Source organism: Lissotriton helveticus, chromosome 7 (assembly GCF_964261635.1).
Source record: "Lissotriton helveticus chromosome 7, aLisHel1.1, whole genome shotgun sequence".
In the NCBI taxonomy this organism is placed as follows: domain Eukaryota; kingdom Metazoa; phylum Chordata; class Amphibia; order Caudata; family Salamandridae; genus Lissotriton; species Lissotriton helveticus.
Window position 1 is genome coordinate 1,259,564,127 of NC_136068.1, and position 20,171 is coordinate 1,259,584,297.

Genomic DNA, 20,171 nt, shown 5'->3' on the forward strand with positions numbered 1-20,171 from the left:
TTTTTGAAAGGACTGGAGAGAGGGTTCCTACCAGTGAGAATGTCCGCCATGGGACCTAAATATTGCTCTATCAAAACTAAAAGGACCACCGACTGAGCCAATTCACAAGGGTACATTACAGTATCTTTCCTGGGAAGCAGTCTTTCCAGTTTCTATCACCTCTGCTCAAAGGGCGAGAGGGATTCATGCTTTGTCATCTGTACATGCACGCACCATATTCCAGACTAATAGGGTTCTGATGCGAACACATTCCTCCTAAAGGTCATTTTTGATTTCCATTTCAATCAAACTAACATGCTACCCACTTAAATGCATAACCCAGCCACAGCAGCAGAACGTTTCCTTTGTTCATTAAACATCAGAAGGGTCCTTCGCTTCTATCTTGACAAAAGACCTAGAAGGACTAATTAGCTGGTTGCAAATGAATCCCATATTAGGCAAAGTCAGCAACTTCTAAACAGTCTATCTCTATTGGCATAGTAGCTTGTATCACTTTATGCTATCAATTGGCTAACTTACCCTTACCAGGGAAATCTAAACCGCACTCCACCAGAGGAAAGGTAGCCTCTGTAGCATGGCTTCAAAATGTACCAACTGCAGACATCTGCAAAGCAGCAACATGAAAAACAGTATATACATTCACAAGAAACTATTGTCTAGATTCATACACACAAGCGGATGAGATGATAGATCAGGAAACTCTGCCTTTTCTATCCTGCTGCACAACAGCTGCTTTCCATAACCTTAACCAGCTTGCTACTCTATTCTATCATTTATGACTATCACTGAAGATCCAACAATGCAGAAGAAAAGGTTACTTGCTTGTAGTCATAGTTTTGCATTGTAGGAATCTTCATTAAAGTCAAACTACCCCGCCTTCCGAATGAGTAGAGCTGGGCATGGAAACAACATACAATTTCTGTAAGAAAGAACTGGCACCATGAGGCAACTGCCAGTACAGTGCATCTGGGTTAGAGAAAATTCTTACAGACTTAAAGGGATAGAACACCCTTTCCTTTTCTTTCAATTTAGGCCTATCTGGGTGTATGTTTACCTTCTTAGAAACTTTTACTCTTTTTTGTACCAAAGATACTACAATCTAGGCTTGAAATTGGTCATTGGAGGCCCTACAGCTTTTATTCAGGACATATTTTCACCTCAATCCAGCATAGGAACAACCTTCCAGTTGGGCAGAGAGAAGATCCAGCCTCAAGTGCAATGCAAAGCATCCTAATTAACCAAACAGGGCTATTTGTACGAATATTTCACGCTGTGTTTCACACTCACTCACTGCTTCTTCTTCACAGCTGGGGATAGGATAGTCAAGGTAACCTAAGGGCTGGTTCTGCATCTAGTTATCAAGCAATTCTGCTGTCAAGAAGCCACTATTTATTTTGAAAATGTAGATTTAATTAAACAAATATATTGCTCTGAACATCTGCAATGTGCAGCTTAATTGATAGCATGTTATGACAAGAGGTGGATTAGTTAATATAAGAAACATCAGAATAGCAAATGTAATATGATAGCCGGTGTCTGAATCACTAAGCATGTACATTTATTTACTTTGAAACAATATGATGAAAAATTCTGTCTCATCCACATTTTAGCCTGTGAGATACTCTTGATTGCATGCAGATTTATGCATTAAGTTAATTAACAGTGATCAATATTACCTCAGACTAACCTGCAGAATAGCAGTATGCCCTGATTTGTAAATTTCCTTGTGTGAGATGAGAAAAAATTAGGAAGGGTAACGGGGAATTGAAGGAGGGACATGTGGACAAAAGGGAAAAAATAAGAGGGAGGTTAGGAAGGGAATGTAAGATGTTAAGGAAGTTGTGGTGGAAGGATAGAAGAAAGGAGGAAGAGAATGAATGATGGAAGGGCAGAAATTAGGGAAAACAGATTTGATAAGGAAGAAGAAAGGCGTGGAAAAACCCAGAAAGTATGGGTAGATACAGATGAAGAAAAGTAGGGGAACAAAAAAATTCATGATTGAGAAGATGAGATGAGAATATTAGGAGGAGAGATCAGAGATGTATAGTAGTGACTAAACTGCATAAATTGTTACTTGGTTCCTAATCCTGGCTTCACAACAGAGCCAAGTCGGTGTTCCTGAGTAAAGTATTTTGTTTACATACCTAGAACTAGTGGTGTATGCCAGATACAGAACTGTAGGTGGGTTGTTCCTGATGCAAAAATATTTTTTCGCTGTCAAAAAAAGTCCACTTTTTCACATTTCCTCAATGTGTCTGCTGTGTGTAGCCATGTTTGGCAGTACATACCTAAAATGCATAGCATTCCTTTTGAATTAACTGAGTTTGTGCACAAGCCAAAATCATTGTGTCGGTGGCACTCTTTCAGTGATACAGAGAGACATGAAGAGCTATCTCAGTTCTCACAAGGGATGTGCAACTCAATGATACTTTGGTAGTAAATATCCACAGGAGCAGTTGTTACCTGCCCATGTGGCATATCTGACATACATACCCATAATGGGAATTCCAGTCAACATTGTGCATTCTTTGAACTGACTGAAGGCCCTTGCTTACCTGGCTCGGCAACTAAGAATGTACAGGATCCCAAAATGGAGAGGAGGTTGGGCTAGATTAACTTTCACTCAGCTCAACTGTACTCTTTCAATGAAAGTGAAAAGCCAGAAAGCCAAAATCCCCCCTCTAAAGTTTGTGTTAAATCCACCCTGATATTTTATTAATATTTACAAAGAATCACAAACACAGCTGTACTTTGCCACATCTTCCAACAGCATGTGCTTAGAGCAGCCGGCATTCTTAGTTTCACCGAGGTAAAACAACATACAACATCCTCCGCCAGGATTGACTGAAGGGGTCACTCTAAATATAGGGTCACTTGACAGCTGCAATATGCACAGGATCTGCGGAGGAAATTGGTAACGTAGGTTTCTACTTTTACACAAATAAGAAGTAATTATTAAATAGAAATAAAATGAATGAGAACCTGAGTGGGCTCTATACAGTGGGTGTTCAATACACCAGGATATTTAACAGTCAAAAACAAAGATATAACCTCCAAGTGGCAACACATTTAATTTGATACCTTCCCTCAGGAATATGTTAAGGCATTACCAAAGTGGCCAGTTGCAAATGTCACTCTGTACTCCAGGCCCCCCCATCTTGAATAGTGATTGGGACAGTCAAACATCTCATGGTAGTAACACTACTTAAAAATAGATTATTGAACCTGTGAATGCAACACTCTAATAACTATGAATCCCTGTGTGTAACGACCAACAAGTTTATTTTTGCTAATAATAGTTATCAAAAAATAGATAACTTTTTAATTTGGCAGCTACTTCTAAGCTCTTTCACAGAAACCTACTATGCATACTAATCTTGCCCAACCTCAACTCTCCTCTCCACCTCACCTTTCTCTCTTTTACATCTGGGTCCCAACTACATTACTCCTTTCTTACTAGCTCTTTCTCTGCCGCGTTTTTCTATCCCGTATACCTTCTCTCTCTTAATTCTATGCACCTTTCTTTCAACTAACCCTAACCTCACTTTTCTCCGTTTCTCTACCTCTGTATCAACATCACATCTGTCTCTCGACCTTATATCTTTTCTCGCCACACATTGTCTTTCTCCCCATCATGTATTCCCTGTCTCTATGATCACCACTCTTTACCCAACCTATACTTTTTTCACTGAGCACTAATTGCGACTTTCACCAAAATTTTTATTTTTAAGATGGGAGAAAAAAATCAATTGCCCTCATCAGCCTGAAAATTACAATGCAATGTGCAAAAATAACAATTCTGAAAATCGAGATTTTAAACAGCCAATTTCAGATACTAGTATCTCCAAAACTTCTCAAAAGATTTATATCAATCCATAAAAATCACGCTTTCCGAGTAAATTTTTGCTTTCACGGGCTAAGTTGGTGTAAATAGGTTCAGTGGTTTTTGTTGGACCAACATTTCCTATAGGAGCTAAAATGCTGTCCTCAGGTAGGTCGCCCACCAGCCGCCACACGGTCCTCCTGTGACGCTGCCCCCGCAATCTGCTGTCGCCTTGCCCTTGCCGCTGCCTGTTGCTGGGTGAGTCTCCTCTGGTCTTGCCCCTCGTTTTTCACTTGTTGCCTTGGATTTTGTTTTTTGTATTTTGTACTCCCCACCTAACATCTGCTGTGCCCGTCTGTGCCCCCTTCCCCCGTATTGCCTCTGTGTCCTTCTCCCGTTTTTTCCCCGGTTTCCTTCTGTTTCCCCGGTTTCACTTGTTGCCTTTGGATTTTGGTTCTGTATTTTGTACTCCCCATTTGACATCTGCTGTGCCCTTTTGTACCCCCTTTCCCCCCTTTTTGCCTTCTGTGCCCCCTTTCCCCCGTATTGCCTTTTGTCCTCTCCCCGCTTTCCCCGGTTTCCCTCTGTGCCACCTTTCCCGCCGCTGCGTCCCTGCGGCCCGCCCCCGCTGTTCCCATTCGCCGCCCCACTCCCGCCTCCCAGCTGCTCCTCCCTCCAACAGCCCCTCATATGGAGGCCGCGCAGCGGGCGCGCCAAAGGCAAGCCCGTCTGCGCCTGTCCGCGCCTGGACCACACCCAGCGCCAGAACCCCTGGCCCCTGCAGGAGCCATGGCACACGACTGAGATACGACACCGCCACCCTCAACGCATTCAACGCCGTACGCTCACCCGCCTGCTGCCGAGCCGCCCCGAAACGAACCCACGGACCCTTTGCCTGCCAAACCTGCAAATTCACATGCCTCCGAACCTGAACCCCGCCCAACGAACAAAGCAACAACAACAACAACAACCTCAAGTGCATCCTCCTCAACGCCCGCTCCGTCCACAAACACGCCATCGAACTCTTGGACCTCCTCGACACTACAGCACCTGACGTCGCCTTCCTCACGGAAACCTGGATGAACGCCTCCTCGGCCCCCAACATCGCCTTAGCCATCCCGGACGGCTACAAAATCACCCGGAAGGACCGCATCAACCAAAACGGAGGAGGAATCGCCATCATCTACAGGAACACTATCAGCGTCACAACCAACGCCGAAGACACAATCTCCGCCGCCGAACACCTACACGTCCAGATCCACACCAACCCCAAGACCACACTCAGAGGAACCCTCATCTACAGACCCCCGGGCCCGCGCACACAATTCAGCGAAACCTTCGCCGACTTCATCAGCCCGCACGCCCTAGCATCGCCCGAATACATCCTCCATGGGGACCTGAACTTCCACCTGGAGAACAACAATGACAGCAACACCACCACCCTGCTCGACAACCTCGGACTCAAGCAACTGGTGAACAACCCCACCCACTACGCCGGCCACACGCTCGACCCCATCTTCTCCGCAAGCAACCACGTCTCCTTCAGCCACACCACTGGACTACCCTGAACAGACCACAGCTGCATCCACTTCACTTTCAAGAAGACTACATCCCACCACCACCCGCAACAGATCCCCCGCAGATGCTGGAGCAAAGTCACCACAGACCAGCTTACCACATCGCTGAGCCAGAACCCACCAGTCAACACCCTTAACACCAACAACGCAGCCCAGAACCTCGCACAATGGATCACCAACTGCGCCGACGACCTCGCTCCTCTCAAGAACCCCCTAGGCAAGACCAGCAACAGGAAAACCACGTGGTTCACCAACGCCCTCAAAGCCTCAGAGAAATCCTGCCGAACCCTCGAAAAAACATGACGCCACAGACGGACAACAGAAAACATAACAGCCCTCAAGAACGCCACTCGCGAACACCACCAGCTGATCCGCACCACCAAAAGGACATCGTTCAAAGACCGGCTGGACAACAACACCCACAACAACAAGGAACTCTTCAATATCGTAAAAGAACTCTCCAACCCCAGGGCCAGCAACAACGACATCGCACCGTCGCAAGACCTATGCAACTCCCTCGCCATGATCTTCTACCGCAAGATCGCAGACATACACGAACCAACTATCACACCCACCACCCTCAGCGCCTGGACCCCCGTCAGCACTGAAGACACCACCCACGTCATGAACACCATCTACTCCAGCTCTCCCTCTGACCCATGCCTTCACCACATCTTCAACACAGCCGACGCCATCATTGCACCCCACCTCCGGAACATCATAAACAACTCCTTCGCGTCAGCCACCTTCCCAGAAAGCTGGAAGCACGCAGAGATCAACGCCCTACCGAAGAAACCCACAGCAGACCCAAAAGACCTCAAGAACTTTCGCCCCATCTCTCTCCTTCCCTTCCCGGCTAAAGTCATCGAGAAGACAGTCAACAAACAACTGACTGCATTCCTCGAAGCAAACAACTCGCTCGACCCATCCCAGTTTGGATTCCGAGCCAACCATAGCACCGAGATTGCCCTCATCGCAGCCACCGACAACATCAGGACCCTGATGGACAACGCGGACACAACCGCTCTCATCCTCCTAGACCTCTCGACCACCTTCGATACTGTCTGCCACCGCACCCTAATAACCCGCCTCGACAACACTGGGATCCAAGGAAAAGCCCTGGACTGGATCACCTCGTTCCTCTCCGACAGAACCCAGAGAGTCCGCCTCCCTCCCTTCCGCTCCACGGCCACCAAGATCATCTGCGGCGTACCCCAAGGCTCCTCGCTCAGCCCAACCCTCTTCAATATCTACTTGAGCCCCCTCGCCCTCAATCACAACCTCAACATCATCTCCTACGCTGACGACACCCAGCTGATACTCTCCCTCACCAAAGACCCAGCCACAGCCAAAACCAACCTCCAGGAAGGAATGAAAGACGTCGCGGATTGGATGAAGCTCAGCCATCTGAAACTCAACTCAGACAAGACGGAGGTCCTCATCCTCGGACAATCCCCATCCGCCTGGGACGACTCTGGTGGCCCACGGCGCTGGGCACCACACCGACACCCACGGACCACGCTCGCAACCTGGGATTCATCCTGGACTCCTCCCTCACTATGACCAAACAAGTCAACGCCATCTCATCTTCATGCTTCAACACCCTGCGCATGCTCCGAAATCTTCCGGTAGATCCCCATCGAAACCAGAAAGACAGTCACCCAGGCCCTCGTCACCAGCCGACTGGACTATGGAAACGCCCTGTACGCAGGAACCACAGCCAAACATCAGAAACTACTTCAGCGCATACAGAACGCCTCCGCACGACTCATCCTCGACATCCCTCGCCGCAGCCACATAACACCCCACCTGAGAAACCTGCACTGACTCCCCGTCAGCAAGAGGATCACGTTCAGGCTCCTCACCCACACACACAAAGCGCTCCACAACATGGGCCCCAAATACCTCAACAACCGCCTCTCGTTCTACACTCCCACCAGCCAGCTCCGCTCCGCCAGCCTCGCCCTCATCCCACGGATCCGCAGAACCACAACCGGAGGAAGATCATTCTCCTACCTGGCCGCCAAGACATGGAACTCCCTCCCCGCACACCTACGACTTACCCAGGACCATCTCACCTTCAGGAAGCACCTCAAAACCTGGCTATTCGAGCAGTAACAGCACCCCCCTCCCTTCAGCGCCTTGAGACACTCACGAGTGAGTAGCGCGCTCTATAATTGTATTGATTGATTGATTGATTGATTGAAAGACTTCTCTTTCCCATTGAATTATTGGCATGCCAGACCTTGGGTGCATACACTACGCAGTGCCAAATTCGGTGCAACTCCATCCATGAAGATCAAAGTTATGTAGGTTATATTGGCACGTTAAAGAGGCTTGGTGACCATTATCAGAGTATTTTCCTCATGTAAAAAATAACACGTGATCTGTGAGACAGTAAACCGCACAGTTTCGCTCTACTGTGGTAATGCATTGGGATTGGACCTGTGCATTGGAGTAATACATGTGTGAATGTGTGTTTATTAAGGCAGTTGCTTAAATTACATATGCTATTGACCCACATTTGTTTTCACTGGCATGGGCCAAATTTGGTGCAGGTCGGTTAAATGGTTCAAAGGTTTTGTTGGAGAAAACTAATTTTTCAGTCCTCCATAAAATTGGATTTCCTATAGGAAATTGTTCTGTGTGTGTCTGCGAGACCACTGAAGGAATAGTTATCAAAAATGTTTTGTGGCACAGTGGTATTTCAGCCACTCAATGCATTTTCTCAGTTTGGTGACAATCCTTTCAATGATTTTGGAGATAGATATAAGGCAAACAGTTTAATGTATACGCCCACTAATAGATATTCAAGGATATTTGCGAAGATTTTTTTTTTTTTTTAAGTTTTTAAAGTTTATGAGTAATGCTGAAAAATGAATCCTTCAGAACTTTTGGAACTTAGATGGAGTTCAAGAACACCACACAAACAGTATTTGTGACATGCAGATGACAAAATTCATATACCTGCCTAGTTAGTACACATGCCACATGACACACATCTATGACCGAATTTACCTTTGTGAATCAGCCTCATAGCCATTAATGCACACACTCCTGACTCTTTATCTCCTCAGACTTATACAGATGCCCACATAGGTGCCTGTATTTGAACTCTTCATCCCTTTAGAAAGATCAGAGACCATTAAACTTCTGAACTCCATACACTCAGGCTCCCCCAATGATCCTTGCCCAGTCTCGATTTTAAAAACTATTCTGGAAACAATAGGATCCGCCTCACACCCCCTCAACAATAACATCTTTGCTTCTGGGTGTTCCCCCAAAGAGTGGAAGAAGGCGTCTATTCTTCCCTCATTGAAAAAACCTACATTGGACCCCGCAGACCCTAGTAGTCATAGGCCTAGCGCGCGGCTGCCACTGCCAGCTAAAATCATTGAAAAGGCAATGAACATCCAGCTTAGTTCGCATCTTCAGATCAACCAACTACTTGATCCAACCTAGTATGGTTTTAGAGCCGAACATAATACAAAACTGGCTCTTATTAAATCCACAGAAGAAGTAAGGGAGGCGTTGGACGGTGGAGAGAAGGCTGTTCTGATTTTGTTAGATCTATCAGCTGCCTTTGACACGGCCCATCACATGATTGGAGGTAGGAGTACAGGGTGTGGAATGGAAATTGCTGTACTCTTTTTTCTCAGATAGATCACAGACCATCGACCTGGATAATAACAAGTCGCATCCGTTCCACCTTCCCTGTGGGGTCCCCCAGGGGTCCTCATTAAGCCCTACGCTTTTCAATATTTATATGATATCATTGGCTGGCCTTATAAAATCTTATGGCTCTCGGCTTACCTCATACGCCGATGACATTCAAATAGTGTTATCATTCAGTGACGGTGAGGAATAAAATTATGGAATTGAGCTTTCATGATTGTATGAAAGAGATAGCAGGGTGGATGGCTTCTAACGGTTTGAAATTTAATTCTACCAAAACTGAGATCATTGTTTTTGGAAACAACCCTCACATTTTGACACCTGACTGGTGGCCAACAGAATTGGGGAATTGCCCTTTGCCTTCACGGAAAGCCAAGAATCTGGCAGTAACAGTAGACAATAGATTGACTTATAGCGATCATATCAGTGCGGTGGTTTCCGCCTGTTTCCTGATACTAAGAATTTTAAGGAAAATTAAACCCTATCTTTCAGACGGTAACTTCAGGATAGTGGTCACGTTACTCGTTATGTCAAGATTGGACTACTGCAACGGCCTCTATTTGAATGCCCAAAAACAAGTCATCAATAGGCTTCAGATAGCGCAAAATGCAGCAGCCAGGCTGCTGTCAGGTACCCCCTAATTCGTTTCAGTAAGAAATGAGATAACCAGACTACACTGGCTTCCGGTGAAGCAAAGGGTTCGCTTTAAGGCCTTATGTACGGCCTTTAAGGCTCTTAACGGCTTAGGCCCTGACCACTTTAAGAACAAATTCAAGTGGTATGTTCCAGCCAGGACCCTTCGTTCAACGGGAACAAAAAAGGTCCTAATACCCACTGTTAAAAAGACTTCCTGGGGAGGCAGGAGTTTTGTTGCAGGTACATCTAAGGCTTGGAATGATCTGCCATTTTATCTGAGGAATGCTTCGAACCTCCTCCTTTTCAGGAAGGGGTTGAAGACATGGTTGTTTACTCAATGATCCTCTCCCTACCACGGCCAGGCAATATATAGCGCCAGGACACCCCAGGGTAACCGCTGCACTCAATAAATTTAATTGACCTAACATCTGAAAAATACACACTCAGGATGCTCAATACACACACCCAAAGCGACACACACATCAAATACACACATAGTTCACGTTGACATGCCCCACTCCTGACTTCATATTCTTGACTCGACACCTTTGTGTACAAGAATCACTCCTGCTTGCTAACACACACTCCTGACTCCATATACACTGAGAACGATAGACATGCCTGGCACACACAACAGATATAGACATTCCATACGCACCAACCACACCCATTCATAATTTTATATAAATCCAGACTAATAACGCACACTTCTGAGTCAACTCATAACACGCACACTAATGGCTCCACAAACATGCTTCGTATACACTCAAATTTGATAACGTTTTTTAAAAAGAAGGTTCACAAACAGTATGTATAAGCTGTAGTAAATTGTGCATTAAAACAAGCTTGCAAACAACAACATTATATGCAAAAACATTCTGTAAACTTGATTAGCGGCACATAATGAGCTAGGGTAGTAGAGTATCAGGAAGATCTCCCACTGTACTCATTGGGCGTAAGTGATGGTGCATGAAAATTACATTCTCCCATTCATCATCAAGTATTGTATTTTTCTCATATTTATTTTTATTCAGCAGAATCACAGATCAGATATACATAGAGAGAATACAATACAAGACAAAGGAATGGCAGTTCCCTAAAACCGGATATTTAAATGTACACATCATGTCTGTCTATCCTTGTTTAGAAACGTGCAGATCGGCAGCATGTGCAACGTTACCCTCATGTAATCGCAAGTTGCACTGCGACCGAGTGATGGTCTGCTTTAAGTTTTGCTGTATTGTATTTAATATAAATCATAAAAAGGGACTGACATCCCACCCCCTTGCTTTACTTTGGTTCCTGTGCTTGCAACTTACTTGCTCTCCGTTTCTAATGGCTGTAGCATACTGTTTTTTTTTTATTCCTGGTGTTTTCCTAATGTGCTGTTTATCAGTTTCCCAGCGACAAAGTACTATTTCCATCCACTTTAGGGGGGACTATTTTTTGAAGGTTTTGCCTGACCAGCCCTTGTGCTGCGCTTGTCTTTTAAAGAACTGAGTTTTATCTAAATCTTTTTATAAAAATGCATCTTCGTTTTTAATTGTTAATTACGGTCCATTCTTTTCTAACTATGCCCTCTCCTCTAGCAACAACTTCCCAGATCCCTAGAACTCGCTGCAGCTTGGAAGCAGGCAGGCGCTCAGCAGCCCTGGTCCCTTGATACTGAACAATGTCACAGTGTGAGGAGGGGGCGGGCGGAATATACCTCGTTTGAACCCCCGCTCTCAACCCCCCCCCCCAAAAAAAAGCTTGTTGAGGCTGGTGCCGACGTCCTGGGGTGTTTTCACACCCCTTAATGGACGTCGGCAGTTAGAAATGTGGGCAACACAGCTGGAAACCACTAGTTAGAGTGGTTTTCAACTCGTTTTCCTCACCGTGTGAGTTGGCAGGTATGTGAATGCACATTCTGCCTGGGACGTCTCCAGTAAAGCCGAGCATCGTTCCTGCAGGACACAAGCCGAAACTCGAGTCGTTCATGTTCACACAGTCTCTCCATCACACACAGGCACAAACTTACCACCCACCCAAAGACCCGAATGAAGCTAAATGTGGGGCAGACAGCATGATGAAATGCCCTGATGTCAGTCCTGCACATTGGCACAAAATGAAGCACACAATACACCCACCAAGTCACAGAAAAACATGGCAACGACTCCTCACAGACACACTGGCCACAAAGAAAAGTATACCAACTCCACATCTACAAACATCTTCTCCTGGACAAACTGAAAACCGCCTGACCACCTCTTGAAATACACATTAACAATATACACAAACTGACCCCCAGGCAGAAACTCACAGGCCGAATTACAAACACACAGACAAAACACAAACCCATTCTTATTACCACGAACAACACACACTACCCCTTACATTCCCTCTCACTTCCACAAACAGAAACACAAAGAGCTCTTACACTAGCACACAATGAAATACAGACTGCCAGACTCCCTCTCTTATACGTACAAAGAAACACACAATGATCATAACATAAACCATCATAATGCAGTAACAGGTACTGACCACCCACAGTGACCACGGTTTCCATTGATTTAAGGCCGAGAACGAATGATTATGAGTAAAATAAAATGCCGCAAAAATGCAGCTAAATTTCCATTTTTGTGCCGCTAAATTTCCATATTTGTGCCGCTAAATTTTCGAATCCATGCCGTTATATCCTTGCGGCTAAATTTTCTAATCCATGCCGCTATATCCTGGGGGGTCTGTAATCTTGTTTTGGGCTTTGTTTGGTAGACCTTGTGCTTGTTTTGGGCTTGGTTTGGTAGAACGTGTGCTGTGTTTAGTAGAACTTGCGCTTCTTTTGGGCTTCGTTTTATGGGGTGATAGTGCTTGCTTTTGGATTTCAGAGCTGGAATTACATAGGTTCGTGATAATAGGGGCTAATCTTGTTTTGGCATTTGTTTGGTAGAAATTGTGCTTGTTTTGGGCTTTGTTTGGTAGAGCCGGTGCTTGTTTTGGGCTTAATTTGGTAGAACTTGCTCTTGTTTTGGGCTTTGTTTCATGGGGAGATCGTGATTGCTTTTGGATTTCAGAGCTAGAATAACATAGGTTTGGGGCTTGACAACAAAGTCTGTCTGATGAGCCGGCAGCCAGTCTAGAAAGCAGTCGGAAGCCTTCAGTGACTTGCGTTTGATTAAATGGGAGTAGTGCTAGTAAGTTTCTGTTGGCTCGTGTTTGGTTCACCTTCCCTTGGCGTGATTCGTAACCGGAGAGCCACATGGCCTGTGCTTATTTGTGAGTGCGTCACCTCTTGCTCCACTCTTGCTGACCCAACCTCCGTGAATCCCCACTTGTAATTCAGGTATCTCCAATTGCATCTCTCTTACTCTGTACCGCCGGCTGGTCAAGATCTTCAGTGCTCGCAGAAAGTTCTCCATGACTATTATTTCATATAGACACTTTGTGTGGGAGCCACTAATGCAGGCAGGCACCCAGGATAATGTGCTGCATGGCTAAACGCCTTGATGGCTTAGGGTTTTATCTAGTATGTGTAATTACATACATGATTTTATGCAAAATAGCCCAGATTACGAGTCCCGTATAAAGACCCCTATGGCCACAACTTCCATGGGGTTGATTTTCTCCTACGTGCATGCTCCCGTGCATGCACCAGAGGGGACCTTCATTTTTACATGCACTGGCAAACACTCTGCTGAGTGATGCAGGAACGCCACAGTAGGCTGCAGCCTTTGCTGCAACTCAACATAAATAGACGTCCGGTCCTCTCCCTTCTACTTTTTGGGAGGGGATTGACGAAGTGAGTAACTTGGCATCCATTACTTATTTGGACTGAACTCTGTGAGTATACATTTGACTTACTGCCTGCTCTTTACTTCTTAATACACACAATGCTGTGTTCCTTTAGTCTCTCCTGGATATAATATGTTACCACTAGATATTCCAGTGTGTGATTACAGGGCATGTCCCCCCGCTCCGTTAATGTGACATACTTGTTCCGTACATTTTAGGACACAGTAGCTGACCATGTTACTATTGCACTCGTACTGCATTGCTTATAGCCTCACAATGAGTAATGTTATAGGTTAAACAAATACAAATACTTCCTCACCTGACATGACAATAGTCCTTCATTCAAGCACAACTCACACCATTCTCCCTGCACTCATACAATTAACTTATTAATCCCATAGGCAAAAATTAATGCATTTACCAATGCTTGTTCTATTAGATCCAAAAACTACCATGAAGCATTGAATCTCTTTAAACCCTCCAAGCATCTTGCATACACCTCTGCAAACCTTTTCATCATAAGATGTTTATTGAACCAGTCAGTATGTTGGTACCGTCTACTATGTTGGTACCCTCGATGTTTTCCACTTCTGTTAAATCAATGAGCGAGCAATTAAAGAAGCAAATCAATATAAACACCTGTCTCCACTTGCCAATACCAGAGCCCTGGCTCATTCTATAGAACCCAGAGACTGCCAAGCAAGCTTCCGGGTCTATATTGACATGGCAACCAATACTAAGAGCAGAGAAGACCTTTTCCCAATACTGTCCCAGCATGTGGCTGGTATAGGAAATATGGCGCCAAGTCCCCATTCCCTGTTGCTGACATTGTAAGCAGCGATCCACCACCACTGGATATATTTTATGAAGGGCTACAGGGGTATAAGAAGCCATCCAACATGATAGGAAAGCATTCTCTTAACATTTTCCGCTCTCAATGCTTATGAACAGTTCTGCCATTCCGCTTCGGAAAGGTTGGATTGTGTAGTCAGGCAAAGTTTTTCTTAAAGAAAGTGCACGTTGCCTAACCCCTTGAGCACGTAATAACCTATACCAATTTCCAATTCCCTGAAGTTTCGATCTTAAGAGTGTGCATATGGCGGGATGGGTATTTTGGCTAGATTCCGGGCCGTATTTCCTCAAAAAGGGATGATCTACTGGAAATTCTCCCAAAAACACAACAATCACCACACCCAGCATGCAATTCTTGTCAAGTGATGCAATTACCCCCCACCAAATAATGTCCCAACTCTTACAAACCCTAAGCATTACACAATCTTAGCTACCTATATGGTATTGTCAGGTCAACATATTTACGCTCCTGTTATGTAAGATACTCAAAACCTAATGGAATATGTTTAGACAGATAATGTTATTGGAGTGGGGCTCCCATCTCCTGTAAAACCTTTAACTTTTTTTCTTTGGGAGTTTTGATGTCTTGATAAAAGCCAGCAGATGGATTTCAGCTTCTTGGATCTTTTTATCAATTAATAAATATCGTCCATCCTCTTTCAATCTACTTGATCTCGCTAAAAGATCTCAAAATCACGCTTCATAATATGTCTGTACATGGAGTAGTGCCAGCCCCCCCCTGGCTAGTATCTAATTGAAGGAGAGGGAGTTTCACCCTAGGAGCCTTCTCATTCCAAACCAAATGGCTAAAAAGCGCTTCCTGTTCCATGAAATAGCTCTTATTAACATTTATAGGAACATTTGGAAAAAGAAATAGCAACAAAAGTAGAATAGACATTTTAATGAGGGCAACTCTGCCAACTAATTAAGGGGAAGAAGTCCCCATCTATCAAATAAGCCCTTAATCTTCTTCAGTATTGTAGCATAGTTTAATTGGTAAAGCTGAGAGTAGTTATTTGTTACAAAAATTCCCAGTAAATGTTTCGGGCTTTGGGAACAGACCTGCTGCTGAGGAAAAGCAGAGAGAACCAACTGGAGTATTGAAAAGGAGCAGCTCAGTTTTATTCTGGTTAATTGTATATCGCCCAATCCTTATAAACGGCTCAAATTCATCCAACACCTTTTGAACAATCTGCTTCTCTGGCCTGAGATATAAGATAATATCATCCACCAACAGTTTTAATTTAGCTAGCCCCGATTTGGGGGCCTCAATCCCCTCATTATCCGGAATCCTAACTGCCAAGGGCTCTATAAAGATGGTAAATAAAAGCGGGATAGAGGACAACCCTGGTGCGTTCACCTATTTATATCTACTACCCCTGCAAAATTGGAATTCACAAAAACCTTTGCTTGTGCCCCTTGATATAGATTCTGCTGCATTAAGATGAATTGAGCAGTAAAGCCACACCTCACCAAGCCATGAAAAAGCACATCCCACTTAACCAGGCCAAATGCTTTCTCTGCATCAACCATTATTACTGCTGCACGAGTCTGGTTAATAGCGAAGTAGTCCACGCATGAATCAAGAAGCCCATGAAGCTGACATCACACGATTAGCTAGAAACCCTCTCTGATCATTAAGTATTAATGCCTAAGCTGCCAGAGTAATACGAATAGCCCATATCTTTATGAAAATCTTGATATCAGCATTCAACATGCTAATCGGACGGTATGAGTTAATGCCCCTTAGATTTTCATCTCTCTTTAAAAAACTAATAACTATGGAAAGGAACCTCCCGCTCCTCTTTAATAAAATTCAACAATTCAGTCAAAAATGGTATAGGTTCACTTGCTAAAAGAAACTTGGCCGGGAAACCATCATTGCCATATACCTTACCACTTGCCATTGTGGCAAGAGTTTCTTGTACCTATGCGCTGATATATTTATCAGATGTCATTCTTTCTGCCTGGAAATTTGCCAGCTGAGGGAGACTGATGGACTGAAAATATTGGGATATATTGGCCTGTGCGAGTAAATATTAATTTTCATACAAGATCTTATAGTGCTGTGGGAAAATTTGGGACAGTTCCGCCCTCTCTTATTGTAATTCTCCTCCTCCTATGTCCCCACGTGACCCAAAGAACACCCACCTTAGCCCTGCAATGGGATAGTCACCCACACTACCCCTCTCGCGACAGCACCAATCCCACGGGGTGCCAAGGAGCTTCACCCTGGTGCACATGTGGCCCTCCCTCCCACTCCCTCCAACACCCTCGTAATTGACACTTACGCCACAAAGTAGCTTAACATCCTTTGTATTCTCTAACTCCTAGCAAAGAGCATCTACTGATACCCACATCATCATTGGTGTAGCCCGGATCCTCAGAATATCAACATATATAAAGATAATGCTCCTAGTCAATTAGAAATCTTCTGTAGGAGCTCCTGTGCTTATGTTAAATTAGAAAACATATGAAACTCACGCTTGACCAACACCTTTAGCTTAGACTGTTGTGCAATAGAGACTTCAGTGCCCTAAAATGATATAGCATTTTTACAAAGTCTATACGGATACGGGCTATAGAAGCTAACATATCAGCAAATATACGACAATGCGATATTTCTGGTGTTGAAAATTGTTTTTTCTCTTAAGCATTGGTCAATTTGTGCTCTTTGACATGGTAGTCATGGTAGTTTGCCAGAATAGTACGAGGCGATTTCACGTTTGGAAAAGGTTGTGCCTGAACCAGAAGGACTTGTGTAACAGTCAAATCACCTGAATGTTAATGATAATGAGATATGTACAGGATCACAAGAAAAAGCCATTTTTATAATCTTGCCAACAATTGTCTGAACACTTTCAAACAAATCCTGAAGTGTAGCCTGTATTCCAGAGACTGCGAACATGGATGTCACCTTGTGGCATAATGCTTGGATGTATTCCACTGGCTCTTCAGAAGATGTCAAACTGACCTTCATGGATTTGCACTTGCAACGGGTATTAACAGTTGGCCAAGAATGCGGACTCCTCCCTAAAACACTTAAAACACACCAGTGCCAAGGGTCATTTGTTGGGCATGGCCTCAGTGGCAAAGCAATTTTACCAGCAATAACAAAGATTTTGGGGCTCCTCAAGGGCAGAGCAATCCCACCTACATCAACCTTCACACCAGGCCCAGATTCCCCAACATATGTAGTGCTCCTTTCAGTTTGGTGTGGATCTACAAGATGATATCACCAGCAAAGAAGCAACTAAAGGCTACACCATCCTCCGTTGTTTCAAACATTACTTAACTCACCTCCTCCAACATCAGCTTTTTGGGAGGAGTGTCTCCCATTTCTCCATCAATTTGGGGACTATCATAATAGATCACTGGTTCATCCAACTAATCCTCAAGCACTGCTCGTTTCCCTTCTGTCTACCCCTAAGACCACCCCATTCCAGTAGATTGTGCTCTCCGACACACACCTTGATAGGGAGGCAGAGGTTCTTGATCTCCACTACAGAGTATAGAGGTGGTGACCTTGGAGGAAAGGGACACATGATTCTATTACTTTTTGGTTTCCAAGAAGGACTGACGCCGGAGACTCACCCTAGACCTTCGCCTCATGAATCTATATTCATTAAGCAGGACAAATTCATCTAGAACTTCTATTTTCATCTCACCAGATGTTGAATGCCGTACAGTAGTACCTGAAGAAAAAATGGCTTGAGCATCATGAGAGTCTCTCAGCTCAGGTGCATATTTAGAATTATGTCCTTCCGGTTCAGCACTGGCTGGGATACCCCTCCAACCTGTTGGTCAGTCGTCTATTCATTCCTCCACAATTGCAGGCTACCATAGTGACAGATGCCTCCTTGTTGGTGTGTATCGCTCATCTGGGCAACATCATGGCAAAAGGCCTGTGATCAAATCACTAGAGTGGCTGTATATAAATATGTTGAATCTGCCTGTGGTTTGTCCTCTCTTCTATCTCAGGGGGGCGCCATTCAACTTCTGCAGCAACAGCACCACCACCATCCACTTTATCAACAGGGTGTAGGAATCCTGGACCCTAATATGGGAGGTAACTCAGCTGTGGAGACGGGCTCAGCTGCAGGGCCTTTTCCTAGTAGCAGAACACTTTTTGGGCTTCTTCAACATTAGGGCGTATGCTCCGAGTCACCTCGCCTTAGAGTACCAGGACTGGGTACGTCATTGTGAATGATGAACGTGATCTTCTCCAGAAGAGGAGGTGTCCTCAACTTTGTTTCAATTGGTCACAAATTCTACTTTGTATATTCCCATCAATCACTATTCTGTCAAAAGTACTACAAAAAGAACGAAATGATAGAGCATAGCTGATCATCTCTGACTGGGTAGAGAGGATTTGCTACGCTGATCTCTTGGTACTCAGACCAGTCTTCCTCTCCGACACAGGGTGAACCCGCTTTTGATGCAGGATGGTCATATCCTTCAACCCAATCCTCTTAGGCTTTGGCTGCACGCATGGAGATGGAGAGGTAACAGGCACTAATTTGGCCACCAGGAAAGTCACCACAAAATCCATTTATGTGGACAACTTGAGAAAGTTACTTACCTTCAGTAACGATCTTTGTGGAGAATATTCTATCTACCTTGAGATTCCTCATCTGTTCCATATCCCAGGCGCTGGATTAGATCAGAAAGATTTCAACAGTGCCTGTACGGTGCTCTGGCTCCATTTCAGCGCCGGAAATTATGACACCGGGAAGTTACTGGAGCCATAAAGCACCCACCCAATGCCATGAAGTCAGTTCTCAATCCATTTTTTGGTGCCCTTTGATGTACTGACCAAAAGAACGACATGAAATTGTTATGGTACAGTGCAACAACCTAACTTTGAAACTTTTTTTTTACTTTAACCATCTTTCAGAATAGAGCGGTGAGAGATCAATGAGAATCCGCAGGTACATAGAATATATACCAGTTAGATTGTTATAAAAAAGGAAGTACATATTTCTTCTGATGGCTATTTTTACCTGCAGATTCATCCCCCGCCAAAAGATTACAAAGCAGTACCTCTGTAGGAGAATAGTCTGAAGGTATGGTTATACTAGGAAATCCTGCAGCACAGAACTAAACAAGTAGCCATCCTTCTCACCTCTGAATCCAAACAGTAATGATAAACAAAGGTGTGAAAGGAAGCCCATGTTGCTGCCTGACGATTCTCATCAACAGGGACACTACAGGCCAAAGCAGCGTTAGGAGACTGTGACTTGAAGTAAAGGTGCAAGATTCCCCCAGGTTGCACTTGCGTAACAAGGACATAGCATCGCTTGATGCACAAAATTATCCAGTGGGAGTAGGTTCTCCCCTGGACTGCCTTGCCCTTCTTGCTGCGTAGCCACAACACAAAAATCAGGACCTCAGAGTGGTCTTTTTAGTGTGGTCAATGTAGCAACTAAGCACACTTCTACGGTCCAGCCTGTGTAATTTTGCTTCCTCCTTGGTAGTATGTTGCGGGGCATAAAAGGAAGGGAGAGTAATGAACTGCCCAAGTTGGAAAGGGGTTACTTCCTTCGGAAGGAAAGTAGCTCTGGTACGAAGAACCAACTTCTTTGGGGGAAAACATTTGCATGGGGGCAGACGATCAGCGCTTGCAACTCACTGATGCAACTTGCCAAAGTAATCGCTGTAAGAAAAACAGTTTATCCGTTTTTACTGACTAGTATGAAAGGCTCAAAATATTAACTGAACAAAAAGGTTTTGGGGAGGGGAGGGAGGCTGCCTGCTTCCTGTTTGAGGGACCCGGCCCGGAGCTGAGATGGCACGGGACCCGAGAAGGTAAATGTTTTAAAGTAACCCCCCCT

General features: G+C 44.7%; 1 protein-coding gene across 8 annotated transcripts in view; it reads right to left on the reverse strand.

The window, feature by feature from the left end:
• Positions 1–20,171, reverse strand: part of SPATA20 (spermatogenesis associated 20) — a 2,403,479-nt gene that overhangs the window by 1,401,794 nt on the left and 981,514 nt on the right. The gene's annotated exons all lie outside the window — the stretch shown is intronic.